General features: G+C 37.1%; 1 long non-coding RNA gene across 1 annotated transcript; it reads right to left on the minus strand.

Annotated features, from left to right (window-relative positions):
* Positions 1–303: 303 nt before the first annotated feature.
* On the minus strand, positions 304–3775 carry LOC149200027 (uncharacterized). The gene is made up of 2 exons (XR_016253798.1): positions 2685–3775; positions 304–2436 (listed from the first exon to the last, which is right to left on the minus strand). It is a non-coding gene; the product is annotated as an uncharacterized LOC149200027 (long non-coding RNA).
* Between the last annotated feature and the right edge of the window lie 13296 nt (positions 3776–17071).

Consider the following 17071-nt stretch of genomic DNA (forward strand, 5'->3'; position numbering starts at 1 on the left):
TGTCTCTGGTTTGCCCAATCAACAATCACTTTTGAATCACCATAGATAGAAATCTTTGATATTTCCATCCAAGGAGCTCAGCTCTCATGTTGGATCCTTTGACACTGAACCATGTGAAAGAAAAGTAGTTTCCAGGCCTCGAAACAATGACCACACCACTTCCACAGTGCTCAAAAGGCAATGCCCCATCAAAGAAGCCAACAGGGAAGCTGGACCAGATATCCTTTAGACAGAAGTTTCTCTTTGGCATCTTCTCCTTAATAAGACCTCTCTCTTTAAAGAATGCCACAGCCTTAAGGCAGGTGCCCTTCACATCTGGAATAGTATGGTCAAAGATGGCTGCGTTTCACTCACCATATGCCCCATATGACATAGAACGGCAGGGCTTTCTATGACTATTCCAGGTAGGGTCAGGCTTCCAAACCTCTTGCTATAATTTTTTTTAGGATTCCGAGTTTTATGGCATTGTACTTGTCTACCGGTTTCTTTATGGATAAGTAACAGGGACCACAAAAGACCTTTACTACCAAGCCATGTGATCTGCTCTCAGGTTTCCAACTCATAACCCTTTGTACACGAAGCGATTATATTAGTGTCATTGTTTCAGCCTTGTGCAGAGTACTTTTTTTTATAATTCTTCGAGAAAAGGTGATTGGAAAAGGTCCTTGGCTTCTAGCACAGAACAAGTCATCACATGCTTGTGCACAGATCTTTCAATCCCTCTCTCCGGAAATTCTACTATCCTCCATTTCCAGGTTGGGTTAGGCTTCCAAACCTCCAACTATAATTCATTCTGAGTTTTATGGCATACACCATGCCAAAGCTACTAAAAGCTGCATTAAAAAATAATGCAGAGAATTGGATTTTCTTGGCCCACATTTTTTATGCCTACAAGCTATTAAATGCTACATTAAAAATAAGGGCAGTGAATCGAGTTTTCCTGCCCTACACTAAGATATATGCCCAGAGTTCCTTCCATTGTTGCCCAGACACAAAAATAGGCTTTCTTGCCTCGCCAAATTGAAATTGGCAGCACCCATGCTGCCTGATAGTTCTTTGAAGATCAAGTCACCTCATCCCTTCACAGAACAGCTGTTTAAATATGCATATATCCACCCTCAGAGAACCAGATGTGCACAGCTCTTGATGAACTTAGCTTCCCCCTTCTCTCCTTCATTAGACAATACTGCTCAGTATCTAAGATGCGTATCAGTGCACACTGCTTGGTGGACTCCTTTGGAAAATTACTACAAGTATCCCATCTAACTTCACCCTCTAATAGTAAAAAGCATACTGGAGTTGCACTGCACTGACTTGCAGATTCAAATAGAAACTTAACCTTAGCTTTAGGACAAGCAAGGTTATTCATGAAAAAAAATTGCAGCACTTTATCTATCACATTTCAGGTCATATTATCTTATATTATCCAATTTGGTTAAAGCCATTGGACCTCCATCCAAGGAACTAGGATGAGGATTCATTTCAAAAAAACGTTGGGTGTCCGAAAGAGTCCCATTCCAACCAAGTGTAAATCTGTTTCTAGCGGTTTTTTCATTTTTGCACAGTTTTTCCAGCCCTGCAAAGTCCTCTACGGAATTAGACTTGGTCCAAAGCATTCGAAAGAATTTGCATGGAAATAGACTTGGACAGATGGCCTTCTAGAGGAAATCCTTTTACAAGTAGTCTGTGGTGAGATGGTAGAATATGAACAAGTTTCTTTCAGCACGCATCCTTAGCCAAACCTTGTCCAATACAGCCTTCTGAAGCTGCTGCTATGAATGCAGAGATCAATAATAATAAAAGCAGGAGAACAGGAGAAAAGGTACAAAATACTATAGCTAGCATACCCTCCAATAAATAAAAAAGGAACACCATGCAAAGATAATCCAAGGTTATTCATGAAAAAAAAATTGCAGCAATTTGTCTACCACATTTCAGGTCATATTATCTTATATTATCCAATTTGGTTAAAAACATTGAACCTCCATCCAGGGAACTAGGATGGGGATTCCTTTCAAAAAAACGGTGGTTATCTCAAAAAATCCCATTCCAACCAATTTTAATCTGTTTCTAGTGGTTTTTTCACTTTTCCCTGCAAAGTCAGTCCTCTATAAAATTAGACTTGGTCCAAAGTATTAGAAAGAATTTGCATGGAAATAGACTTGGACAGATGGTCTTCTTGAGGAAACCCTTTTACAAGTAGTTTTTGATGAGATGGTAGACTATGAACAAGTTTCTTTCAGTAAGCATCCTTGGCCAAACCTTGTCCAGTACAGCCTTTCGAAGCTGCTGCTATGAAGGCAGAGATCAATAATAATAAAACCAGGAGAACAGGTGAAGTTACAAAATATTATAGTTGGCTTACCCTCCAATAAATAAAAAAAGGGACCCCATGCAAAGATAATCCAAGAAGCAGGGTACCCAGTTAGCTCAGATCTGTGACACAGCAGCAGGGTATATACATCAACATATATAGATGTTGAAAATACAAAGAAATCTAAGGTGCCTGCAGAAATTTATTAAAAATAAAATAAAAAACAAAGACAAATCATTTTAAGTTTGATAATAATGTCATCGGTAACATTGCCAGGATAACTGTTTCTTTAGCAAAGTAAGAAACCGTCTGTGATTGCTTTCAAAATTCAGTACTTTATTCAGGATGCCTGTAAGAACCAGATGCTCACCATTGTCCAGGTATGTAATTCTTCGGCATTTAATGCATTTCGGTTCAAAATTTGAAGGCAATTATTTCGGTTCAAAACTAACATGCGTGTACGAGTTGACTGAAATCCCTAAGGGGGCAAACGCAAGGTGTCAATAAAAACCAAACCGCCTCACCAAGAGTTTCAATGTGTTAAAAAATGAGCATCTAAGTTGAAGTAAATGATCACCCATACTTATTATAACTCTGAGAGCACATTAACGATAACAATAAAACCTGATAACAACACTGGCAATCAAACTACAAACCCTGCAAACTTAAAATCTAACACATACCCCTGACAATAGAATTCTAAACCCTTTAAAAAACAGCAAATCGCCCTGACAATCAAACCCTAAATATTAGTCATAAAATATGCAATATATTTGGAAAACAAAAAAGCTATATAATCCTACGATAAAAACCCTATACGACATCTACACCTCATGATTAAACCCTACCTATTACAACCTAAATATATCCCTGCTTCAAGACGGGGAAAGACCATGCGCTAGCCTAACATTAAAAATCAATGTAATACCCATATTATAAGAATGGTAGAACTGTTACCCGCCATGCTTTTCACCCTTTCAACAGAAAAATGAAGGACGCCATAAGCAGGGCCGCGTATAAGTTCGATATCGCTTACGATTATGTTGAGAACTAGGAACAATGATTTCTTAGCACTCGACCGTCGATAAGCTTAGCCTCGCAGCAAAAGAGGAGGGCCAAGACTGAAAACATGAATAATCAAAATTTCATAAAAAAATAAGGAGACTGACGTGCCAGTATCATCAGGCAAACATACGAAGATAATTGCATCTAAAATGCGATGCTTTCTCGCCATGTCGCTCCACACAGATATTATTTATCGTGAGCAGAATAAAAACATGCAAGTAAAACAGGTTGCTGCAAAGTCAGATCTACAGATGCCTCCTAATAAAGGGTGAGGATAGGGTTTCGGCATGTAGGTTTTCAAAAGCCTTGTAATAAAGGGAGCGATTAGGGTTTCTGCATCGAGGGTTTATGTGACTATCAAGATTTCTTATAATAACAACACATCGTTTAACCAGATCACTTAGCCAGGCGAGTCGTCCGGATTGTTTGAAAAGAAATAAATAAATAAATAAAGGTTATTGAGGTTGTTAAATTTAGTTATTTTATTCTGGTCTTTTTTATTAAAAAATGTAATATATAAATTTGGTGTGATTACATTTTTATAATATCTAATATATTATTTTAATGGGGGAGGGGAATTGAAAGAGTGTCTTTACATTAACAGGGAGTGTGTTAACATCTTAATTGGGGTGTGGAATTGAGTGACTTCACATCAAGGAGTGTCTTAACATCTTAATTGGGGTGTGGAATTGAAATGGTAACTTCACATCAAGGAGTGCTTTAACACACCTTAATTAGGGTGTGAAATTGAGTGACTTCACATCAAGGAGTGCCTTCACATCTTAATTGGGGTGTGGAATTGAACCAGTAACTTCACATCAAGGAGTGCTTTAAGGAGTGCTTAAGAGATCCCCTAATTGCCATCTATAAAAATTGAAATATTATTATAAATAAAAATTCAAAAAAAAATTATTGAGGTTGTTAAATTTAATTGTTTTATTATAGATAAAAAAGTTTAAAGTTTTTGTATAGGTTTATATTTTAATAAATTTGATCTCTTGGCATATTGAGTAAATTTAAGGTTAAAGTGGATCTATATTGATTTATTTTAAATAGGCCTAGATTTTATCTTAACTCTGAAGCTACCAAGTGTCGAAAGGGATTAAATCTCTTTTCACTTTAAATGAGCTTTGCATCTCAAGAGATTTGATCTCTCTCGGTGCTTAGTTGATCCGGAGTTAAGATGGACCTAGGTTAGTTTCGTTATTTGTATGTAATTTGACCGAGTCAAAATGTTTTATTGATAATTATAATTGTTAAATATTTATTTTTATTTTTATGTAATTTGACCGAGTCAAAATGTTTTATTGATGATCATGATGATGATGATGATTAATGCCCACTAAGAGCAATATGGTTTATCGGACCTTTAAAAAGAGATTAATTAAAATTCTTTAAAATTTTATTTCTATGGTCGAAAAGAAGGGAGAGAAGCACTTCGAGATCGTTGCAGCATTGTTGACTTAACAAGTCAATAAGGTTGGTATTGTGATAAAGTTTGTAGAAATGGAACCGATGTGAGTAAGTCTGGGATTCCAAAAGAGTGTTTTTCATCTTCAACCATCTTAGTATCACAAAGGTCATAGACTCTTTCGTCCCAAGGTGTTTTGGGAATAGACCAACGCCCAGTTTTACTTCAAAGCTCATGAGAATCAGTTATTATCTTCGCAATGTTCATTTTCTTCTTAACATTGGTCGAGACAGAAAGATCATTTTGGTTCGCAAGGTTGGGGTTGATCACCTCCTTATAATACCTTAGCTTCATTTTTCCTTCTGACTCTGTATCATCCCACAACTTATCCTTAAATTTGGAAGTAATAGTATTTTTGTTATCCTTATTCTCCAAGATGATCTCCTCCTTTATTCCCCAATGGTTAAGCCAAGATTGGCTATCCCTATGCCACCCTCATTTAAGTCGAAGATGGGGGTTTTGGCTAGAGTTAGAAGCAATTTTGGGGAACATCTTGGCTTCCATATTGTAAAATTTATTCATGTATATCAGATACCTAAACATAGTCATGCTTTCAGTGGGGGGAAGGCTAGCATTGATCAAGAAGATAGGGTAGGGAGTATTTCCTTTAATATTGAGGTTGTAAGTTATAAATTACTTTTCAATTAGCTCAATCCTCCTCCATTGTTCTCTAGATATAATGTAACCCCAAATGTCACACCCATGTAATATAACAGGGGTGAGGAGATTCTCAAAGAGGAACTTTTTTTACTCCATGCCGAAAGATCATTGGACTTACAATTGTTTTCAAGCTCATAATAAGATTTCCAACCTACTATTATCATTTTCTCAATGTTATAATTCTAGTTAAGTCGATGATGGATGTCAAAATACCTAAATAATTATAGGAAGAAACCTCCAAGTAACTGTTATCATAAATGAAATTGTCATAATTGATTTTTTGGGATTTAATTATCATGACTTTGGTCTTGTTGGTATTAACAGTCATACCCATCTTGGAGCAGTAATCATGGAGGATTCTAAGTTTCTTGTTGAGATCATCATGGCATCTAGCTTAGTAAAAGAATGGTATCATCAGTATAATGGAGAACAGCAATGATCATACTAGCGAGCTTGTGGCCCTCGCATCCTACGTCTTCCAAACACTCTTCTAGCTTACCAATGTAAATGGAAAAAAGGGTAGAGGATAAGGGACACCCTTGCTTAACACTGATATTGCATTTAATTTCTTCATACCAACCCTCGATGGTCTTAAGCTTAGCGATAATATTCTCGTACAACTTAGTCACAACAATCCTCAACTCGAGAGGAACCATTGTATCTTCAAGTCTCTGCCATAATTATAATTATTAATTATTTAATTTTATTTTTATGTAATTTGACCAAGTCAAAATGTTAAACATGACATTACATTACAATATCTCTACCATACTGGGCTAGAGAGTGCTTCTCAATGCAATTATATTTTCTTTTCTTTTTCAATACCAAGTTGATATAAAAATATTTTATATAGGGTGGGTATTAAAATATTTTATTTATAATAAATAGTAATATATATAGTTGATGATTGCATTATATATCAAACAAAAAATATGAGCAATGGATGAGTTACAATGGATGAGAGTAAGGATTTATGAAATGTTTCAAGTTTAGTGTTGTAGAACTAAAAGACATGTAGCCTAGTTCAAACCCTTGTATTTATTACCCCTTAGTTACATCTAGTCACAACTATGTACGAATAACAGTTAGACTACCACGATGACCCAACTGCAAGAGTCTTCATTTGGGCTACACCACAAGTCCCATGTTCCACCCTGTCCTTTGCATGTGCCATACCAAAATATTCCATGTTGTCGATAGTACAAGGATCTCCTCGGTCTATCGAAGGTTCAAAGGACATTATTGCATAACAAGTCTCGAGGGGAGGTTTAGCTATGGTCATGATGTCAACTGCTCCTTTTGATGCATCTCCCTCTTCAATGCCTCCTCCTGCAAAACCCCCTAGGCATATTTTCCTCCCATTCCTCCTGGTGTATCCCTATCTGTGTGTTCCTCGTTAGATTTTCCAAACTTAGGTTCTCCATCAATTCTTTTTGGGGTTCCCTTTTTGGACTATTCCGTCAGTGTTTCACCTCCCAAACCACCTTATGATTTCCTAAACAACCTTCTCACTATGGAAATGTTAAGTGGAGGCGGTTTGCAGCCAAGACCCCTAAAAGCCCAATCCTTCCAGTTAGTCCCCCCCACCATAAACAGAGGAAAAAATGCATTGAATGAAAGATAAATGAGCCAACATTGGTACTTGGAAAGGATGTTTACTTAAACGATATTCATAAGATAAACAAAAAAAATAGCATTAATGGGATGTTTCCCCATTGTTTCCCTTGTAAGCATGTGTCTATGGTGGTTCTCGAGAAATGGACCGAACATAACTTCCTCCTGTTGTTGGGTTATACCCCAAAATACATGATTTTAGCTAAGGGATAGATGGTTTGGGTCACGACCTTTGAGGAAGATGCACATAAAATTTTAGATGCCAAATGCTTTTGGGGCACCCAGGCACTCTTCACTAAATATTGGTCAATAAACTTTGATGTGTACTTCGAGAAATTGGACATTGTCCCAATTTGGGTTTGGCTTCCTAGATTATCCCTCACATTCTAGTTGGAGAACATATTCAAGGAGGTTGGAAATACCTTAGGTTTTCATTACAACTTTGATCTTTCTTACCAACAAACTGGATACATGGGGCTAGCTCGCATTATGGTTGGGTTAAATCTCAAGGCAAGTCTCTCAGGCTCCATTTCCATTAGTATTGGTGACATCGTCTATCATAAAAGCATTAATTATGGATAAACCCCCTTCAAATGTGTGTGTTGCCATACTCATGATCATATAAGAAAGGATTTCCCTTTTAGTAAATCCTTTAAACATTGGGTTCGAAAGAATTCGCTCTTCTCCATGTCCCCTCCTCAACCGCCTACTTCTCGTGCCCTAATGGAACTCCCATAGACAAATCGAGGTCAGACAAATGATGTGGCTCTACCAACGAATCCTCCCCCTTTTACACTTCCAAATGTCTCATATATTCAAGACTAGATGCTTGAACCTCTCACTGAGTCATCTGATACAAGGGATAAGGACTAGCTCTCTAGTGCATATACCCTTATTGTTCCATGTTTGGAGGGCCAACCCTCCTCGAGTATGTCGAGAGTCTCCTCCTTACCTTTATCCTCTCCATTACTAGTTTTATTGTGGTAATCACTTTGGTTTCTGAAATGTTATCTCCTCATGCTACTTAGCCTATTAATCCTCTTATGAGTATCACCTTGCCATATTTGATTCCATTGTTCTCCATTCACCTATATTCTCCTTATCTTCCCTCTTTTGGCCCTCATAGCCTCCTACACTCTATTATCCCCTATCGTCATTGCTCCTCCCTCTCAGGTCCCTTCCTTTTCCCCCACTTATAACTTTTTGTTCCCCTGGCACCTTCCCTTTCCTCAATCTTTAGACTCCTTGTATATTCTATCCTTACACGATGGAGGAGGTTTGGGGTTTTGTCATGAATCTCCCAACATAAATCCTCTAGAGGCAGAAAATCATTCATGTTAAAAGCACAAACTTAGGCATCAAATGAAATTTAGTCTGAGAAATAAAATATTATTTTGAGGGCACTTAGAATTTCAAGCCCTGCCACTAGTTCCAAACAAAGGTACTCTCTTTAAATCATAGGGGAATAGCCAACCTCTCAAAAAAAAATGGATATCAAAAGATTTTTAAGACTCTCTCCATCCAGAGTCTCTTCCTCCAAGAGACTATGCTAGGGGGATGAAGTTATTCAGTTGATGAAATAGGTCCTTCCTGAGTGGGAATTCTCAACATTAGACGTCACCAACAGGTCGAGGGGCCTTTTGTCAGGGTGGCATCCTAGATATATCTATCTCTCCATAGTTTGGTCATTTCCATCGACGAAGGTTCTAGACTTCTCCTCTTTAGACCTCAGCAAATTTTTCTTTGAGGTAAATATATATGGACCATATGCGAGATATCAAACTTCTGGAAATATTTTTCTTCCCTTCCTCTTTTTGATTCGATTCATGTTATCATAGATGGGAACCTTATTCTCACCTTAAGAAACTTTTAAATATTGGGTTCCATAGCTAAATTGGATCCTTTGGCTAATTTTTTTATTGATCTATTTGAGGAAATGGAGATATGTGATGTTCTTCCTCATACATTGTTGCCCACTCGAACAATAATAGATTAGGATCAATTAAGATTGCTAAAAGGTTAGACCGATTTCTTATATATGATGCCTTGATGAATACTAAAGTTAAAAATTAAATTGTGGGTTCGATAGGGGGACATTCAGGCTAGGTGCCCATTATTTTGGATATTAAGCCCTTTCTAGCAAAGCCCCCCAGTCCTTTTAAGATCAATCCTCACTAGCTAGAGGACCCTTCTCTGATAGAGATCTTAAAACAAAAGTGGACTCATTACGATCTTGATCTGCCTAATTTCTCTACATTACAATTTGAAAGGAACCTAAAGTTATATAAGAATATTATTACATCTCGGAGAAAACAAAAAGGATAGGGAGATTCAAAAGCCTTGGTGGAATTCGAATATGCTAGTACCCTTCTCCATGAGTAACACACCTCGATGGAACCCCCTTAGGAGCTCCAATAAAGGATCCAATCATGACCCGTACGCTATCATGGATATTCCACTAGACAATTTGTCACAACATGTCTAGTAAAATATATTAGAAAAATTGAAATCTACAATATCAGGGATTATTTCTCCTAGGATTTTTGGATATGTTAATTACTATTTATTGCATATGCATGCAAATAAAATTACTTATAAAATAGAGAAAAATGAAATAAAAACTCACAAACCACAATTGGCACAAGATATATCCTAGGAAACCCTTTTGAAGAAAACCTAGATAGCGGGTGAGGGTGCTTTGTTCTCTTTATATTAATGGAAAATGGATGCTAGTACAAAGAAGTGAGGCTTGTCACCTGTGGGTTGCTACAGTGCACAAATCCTCTGTGTTTTCTCTCTCCCTATACTTCTCATATACTCTATTCATCTATGGAACAAAATGCACTTGAATATAATGGAACCCCTTTTCCTCCTAGTGGCCCAATTATAACACAACCCGATAGCATACTAGTGCTTAATTTGACTCCTTCAACTATTGAATAGAGTTACAATATTAACACTTATAGAGTCTTCTTTGTCATGATCATGTGGCTAGCCCCTTTTTCATTAATAATGGGGCTAACGTGGCATACTCTCAAATTATGGGGGTAAAAACCGAAAGGTCAACTTCCAAGTGGCATAACTTTTGCATACGAACTCTAATTGAAGCAGTTCTTATGCCATTGGAAAAGTATCTGTGTGTAGAAAAACAAAAAAAGTTTTATTCCTGAGCAACAAAAATTTACCCCCCAAAAAACACCATTTGATGCCTCAAACTGCTCTTGAAAGGTTTCAAACCCCAATTTGCCAAATTGGGTCTTAATAAAAATGGTCATGTGAGTTTCTTCCTCCACTTTTTCCACTTTGTAAGCTTTGAAATGTATGATAAACAATATAATGATCCAATTATATAAAATCACTAGAGAAAAACTAAAAGAAAAACTTTATGGATCAGAATAAGGAATGGAGAATGAGAAGTCAAACATTATGGCTATAAGCAGGTGATGAAAACACCAAATACATCCATCGAGTGGAAAATCACCAAAAGGCCATAAACGTTATTTGGGGGTAAAAAAACATGACCTGTTTCTAGCCACTACATTCACAAACATTGGTTATGTGGGATGTTCATGCTTCAAGGACATTTAGCGATAAGAAAATCGAGTCTCTATTGAGAAAATATTGGTTGTAGCTCATATTTTCCCTCATTTCATTGACCAAGAAGGAAACAAATATTTTATGGAAAAAAGTATCTAGACCCAAAATAGAAAAATATTTGTATATATTTCAGAATTGGAAGAGTCCATGTCCATATGGACTCACTATTTAATTTTACATCAATGGCATAGACTTCATTGAGGATGACCTACTAGCTGTTGTTGAATATTCCAGAACTATTGACAAATTTTGGCACCTTTCAACTCTACTTTAATTACTTCGATTCGGAAGGTAGATAATGCATATTCTTTTAAATTCTTTAGGCCTATCCCCTTATGCAACATTATCTACAAAATGATAACCAAGATTATTGCTCTTAGGCTCAAATATGTGCTCTCTAAGAACATATCTCCTGAGCAATTTGGATTCTTGCAAGGCAGACATATATTTTCTCTTAAACCACAGGAATGGTTATCAAATAAGGAAAGTAGGGTAGTAGCTAATATTTTCTCTTCTCCTCTACAAGAGATCTCTAATTGCCTAAAATACTTAAGGTTATCTCTAAAACTAGGCAACTACACGAAAGAAGATTGGTTATGGCTATTAGAAAAGATAGAAAAAAGAATCTATATGTGGAAAACAAATGGCTCTCTAGAGTTGGTATATTGGTTATTTGCAAAGTTTTAATACATGCTATCCTTGTTTACTGGGCCTCATTGGCATGGATATTGATCGACATATTAAACAAAATAAAGCAATTAGCCCTTCGCTTCTTCAGGTTTTAAAAAAATGAAAAGGGAACTTTTACCTCATAACTTGGAGGTATATAACTCTAATAGAATATGAGGGGGATGGGGGCTGAAAAATCTCCCTTAGTTTGCAAAGGCCTTGGCAGCTAAAGGAGTATGTAAAATTATACAACGGGAGGGACTCTCGTCTCATATAATGGACTAGAAATATACTATGGCCATTTCTCTGATAGATTTTATTCAAACTGATATGAATGTTGGGAAAACTTGTTGATGTTATGCAAGCTCCCTCATCAGTATTAAAAATGTGTTTAGGATTGTCTGAAATTAACCAAAATGTGAAGGATTATGTGTCAAGTATTGAGTGTCTTTTATGAGCAATTTATGAGATTAATTAGCTGTTTAAAACACATATACTCAAGTAAAATTGCAGAGAAGTAAACACAACAAACTCATAACGTAAAGTTGATAAAGGAGTTCACCCCTCCTGGGCTACATCTCCTTGGACCCGCTTCAATGGTTAGGCCCTCTTTGGATTAATGTTCAATTCTATAATTACATGCACCTACATTTCTCCAATGGCTTTGCAACCTGATCCATTGGATTCAGAAGACCCAAAAACCACAAAAATAACCTTCCAAGCTCTGCAATTGGACTTCAGTTGATCTAGGCTTCACCTCCTGTCCTGGTGGCCCTAGGCTTCCTTAAACTTGAATGTAGAAAAATCACATACAGAAGTGTTTTTATACCTCTGCAACCTATTCCATTGTGTTCATATCATCCAAATCATCTCGGAATGACTCTTTCTAAGCCAAAATTGGTTGAAAACTGCCAAAGTTATGGCTTCTTTAGTTTTTCATAGGAAATCTCCACTAAATCTGGAAAAACTCCAGTTAACTCTACCAAATTTGGAGTTAGCTCCAGATTTTTCGGATTCGCCAAAATCCCACCAAACTAATCTGCACTTGATTAACCGTTAAGCATGGTTTAATTAATGTTAAACTATAGTTAGCGCTAATCCACAATTAGCATAAAATGTTGGCAGTTAGAGTTATGAGTTTGGTCACATGGTAGTGGTTAATGTTATGATTACCTCCCAACCTGTCGATGGTTAACATTAAATGTTAGCGTTTAACAGTTAGGTTGGTCACATGTTGGTGGTAACTGCTAGTGGTTAACCCCCAATGCACCATGTATTAAAATTTAAATACATAATGCGCCCATAGTTTATTAAGTGACAATGTTTGTGGCATGGTGGTAGTGTGTGGGGTTAGTGTAGGTGAAGTCGTGGGTTTGACTCCTCGGCCTACCAATAAACTTTTGTATGACCTTTGAGAGGGCATGTGGCGGCCTCCAGGCTTGCCACGTGTTAGCCTCTCATTGGTCCTCCCAAATGTGCTTTGACCAATAACATGCTGCCAAGTGTCAAGATGCAATTGAGCCACCTGTGGGAATATTCTGGAATATTCCCTAGAATATATTTTTTTATGACTGGAATCTACGGATGCCTAGTCAGCATCCCAGTCACAAAACTTGGCATGTTTGACCAAACGATCAGAACGTGATTTCTTCCTCATACGAGCTCCGTTTTGAGTGAAACGAGTTGCACTAGGATTGTATCGCCAAGACAGATGCACTCGTTTAGGTTTTGATTGAATCCAAGCACTTTGATTTTGGAGCAATTTTTTTCCCTTAATCAAGATTTCGATCACTCCTTCCCACTGATAGGCTTTTGGACCCACAAAAGTTGGTTATCTGATGAGAAACGAATACTCTTCTCCTTCCCAAGTTTTATCAATTGTTTCTACTTGAAAAAATCTCCATGACAACCACTTGGGTTCATTGACATGCCTTACCTTGCAAATGGCTTCGTACTTCAACCAATATTCTCCTTTTGTTGTTGACCCAATCCAACACTTGTTGGCTTCTTGCTAATTAAACACCCTGTTCTACCAAAGCGATCCCTCGCTGCTTGGAAAGCTAACTAATGGCCTTCCCACTAAGAATCATGTTCTCCTTTGCAACACATGCATTTGATGAAAGCTTCTCCTTGGAAACCACTTTTTCAAGTTAAGCCCATCTGAGTGAGCTACAATAATGAGTTCCAATATCAGTAATAACAAGAAAAAAAATGACCATTATTTTACCTCCACAGTTCCAAATTCCATATCTGCAAGAATGCATTCACCATCTCTTTCACTTCTTAGCGTCAACACATCAAATCACATTGTAGACCATTTGATATTTTACAAGGGCCGCAATTTTTTTTGGCATTTTTGTCCACTTTTGCTTCTTGATTCTGTCATCCTCCAGTATTAACATACTGCTCATGTCATGATTTGAGAATGAAGGCTAATCATGAGCCTCTTTCTCAAGAGTGGACCTTCCAAAATCTTGTGACATCTTGTCATAAGAAACACCATTAATCTTGAAAAACATTCATGCAAGAATATAACTTGACAACCTCTTCATTTTGCTTCTTCAAAACAACAAATGTCACATCATGTGAACATCACCATGTACTCTTACATCTTGGTATATAAACCATCGACTAAACATAAGTCGACAAAACATGCTTCTTCAAGCAACTAACTTTCAAGTCAAGTACAAGCATGTACAACAACTTAACGATTTACAACAAGAATTCCACATTCTCATGAAACAATTCGTCACATCTCCCTTTCATCTTTGGAGACAAAATCAACTCTTCCAAGTCGATATAGCATACATGTAACAATCAATCAACCACACAAGCTGATACTCATGCATGTGCAAATGATCAAAATTCTCAAGTTGACAACATACATGTTAACAAAGCAATCGACCAACACAAGTCAATCACTCATGCATGTTCAAGCACAATGAAACTATTAAAAATTCCATTGTTCACACACGCAAACTCTCATGCATGTATAACAATTCTCAACTCTCTCACAAGTACAAGAATCCCATTGGTATGTATGAGTACTTAAAGAGCTGAAATGACCAAACTTGCTGCAACAAAGTGAGTCGACATACTCCACTTTTGAACACCTTCCTGGTGTAAACATGCAAGTTCAAGAATGCAACATGCATGCAAATTTGTAGTTTTAAATTGTCATCTTTGCTGCATCTAAGTGAGTCAAAAAAACTCTACTTTTCCAACATCTTGTTTCATGAAATATGAAACATACTTTCAGGAGAAAAGAAATGCATCCAAATAACAAGGAAATGCATCAATAAGGCAAGATTTGCATCAATTATAAAAAGAAATGCAAGGCCTTAATTGGTTAAGAAATCTAACCATTTCAATGGCGCTTCTTTCAGTTGCACTTCATCATGTGTATCATCCTGACCCACATCAATTATGGAATCCTCTTTTCCGTTCTTGCCAAAATATCTCTCCACCTTCTTCAAATGTCATGGATCACTTGTTGCATGCAAAGTCCAACACTTGTCTACAAGATGACCCTGCTTATGGCAATGAGTGAAAAATAATTTCATCTTCTTTTCAACATGGTTTCCATTATCCAATGGACCTTTGGCTTTCTGTCTCTTTTGTTTTGAAAGTTCCCTGTGTATGGCTATCCTCTTACAACACCTCGAAACAGTATGGTTATCCAAACCACAAAAGGAACATGTAAATTTTCTCCAAATCTTATGTGAAGATTTACCATGTTTATCATAATCAAAATAAACTTGATTAAAGACAAATTTATACCTTGCACATTCACCTTTGTCGCCTTCTTGAGGAGGTGAATTTGATTAGATAGTGGCTCTCTTCAGAATACCAACTATGGTTTCAATGACCATAGAGCTTTCAACATCCTCTTGTTTGTCATTTCCACTAGTTGTGTGCTTATGAGCATCTTCTTGCAAAGTGGGTATAAAACTTTTGCATTCCTCGTGAACACAAACTTCACAAGCTTGAGGTAATGAAAATGTAATGAAAGTACTTCTTGGAACACCTTCATGTGCCTCCTTGGCTTTGGAGCATTCTCCATCATGTTGTCCATAACCAAGACCCAAATACCTAGGCCTTTCCTCAACAACAATTGGCTCAACTATGCCTTGTGCATGTTTTCCTAACCCTTTACCTTCATAGCCCATCTTCATCAATAATTTGGACCCTATTCCTCTAGTGTGTCTTTCAAAAGCACCAAAACATTGATTTTGAGAGGAAATTGAAGATAAACTTGCACTGCATACCTCATTTTCATGCACATACTTGGCTAGGGTTTCCTTGGCATCATGGAGTTGAATCTCCATCTCATGCATCTTTTCAAGAAGCTCTTGCTTCTCCTCCTTCATGGCCATCAACTACTCTTGAAGTATAGTGTTCTCCTTCCTATCTTCATACAGCTCTTGCACCATATCTCTCATGATGATAAGCTCTTGCAACATCTCTTCATCAAAGAGTCTTACTAAGGAAGATGGATTATAAACATCACTTGTTGAAGTTGCCATCACACAAACTTGCATCAAAAAGCTTCACAAAGCTTCAAAAAGTTTCTCAACAAAGAAGCATCTCCCTTCTTCAGCTTATGCACATAAACTTGCACAAAATTAAATTCTCCTTGCACAAATGCAAAACCAATAACTAATTTTCTAGCTAACCTTGGCAAACCATCTCATGGTTAAACTAAGCTAACAAGTCCTTTGATACTAACTTGATCGGAATGTTGGGAAAAATTGTTAATGCTATGCAAGCTCCCTCATCAGTATTAAAAATGTGTTTAGGATTGTCTCAAATTAACCAAAATTTGAAGGATTATGTGTCAAGTATTGAGTGTCTTTTATGAGCAATTTATGAGATTAATTAGTTGTTTAAAACACATATACATCAAGTAAAATTGTAGAGAAGTAAACACAGCAAGCTCATAACACAAATCTGATAAAGGAGTTAACCCCTCCTGAGCTACATCTCCTTGGAATTGCTTCCATGGCTAGGCCCTCTTTGGATTAATGGTCAATTCTTTGATTACATACACCTGATGTGCTCTAATGGCTTTGCAACCTACTCCATTGGATTCAGAAGACCCAAAAACCCCAAAAATGACCTTCCAAGCTCTGCAATTGGACTTCAACTAATCTAGGCTTGACCTCCTCTCCTGGTGGCCCTAGGTTTCTTTAAACTTCAACTTAGAAAACTCACATACATAAGTGCATTTCTACCTTTGCAACCTATTCCATTGTGTTCAAAGCATCCAAATCATCTAGGAATGACTCGTTCTGAGCCAAAATTGGTCGAAAACAACCAAAGTTATGGCTTTTAAGTTTTTCTTAAGAAATCTCCACTAAATCTGGAAAAACTCCAGTTAACTCTGCCAAATTTGAAGTTAGCTCTAGATTTGTCGGATCCGCCAAAAATCCACCAAACTAATCTACACTTAATTAACCATTAAGCATGGTTTAATTAATGCTAAACCGCAGTTAGCGCTAATCCGCAATTAGCACAAAATGTTGGCGGTTATAGTTATGTGTTTGGTCACATGGTAGCGGTTAATGCTATGATTACCTCTCGATCCGCTGGCATTAACATTAAATGTTAGCAGTTAAGGGTTAGGTTGGTCACATGCTAGCGGTAACTACTAGTGGTTAACCCCTAATGTGCCATGTATT

Source organism: Pinus tabuliformis, chromosome 2_1 (assembly GCF_031772625.1).
Source record: "Pinus tabuliformis cultivar Carrire ecotype Pingquan chromosome 2_1, CPIR1, whole genome shotgun sequence".
NCBI classification, from domain to species: Eukaryota; Viridiplantae; Streptophyta; class Pinopsida; order Pinales; family Pinaceae; genus Pinus; species Pinus tabuliformis.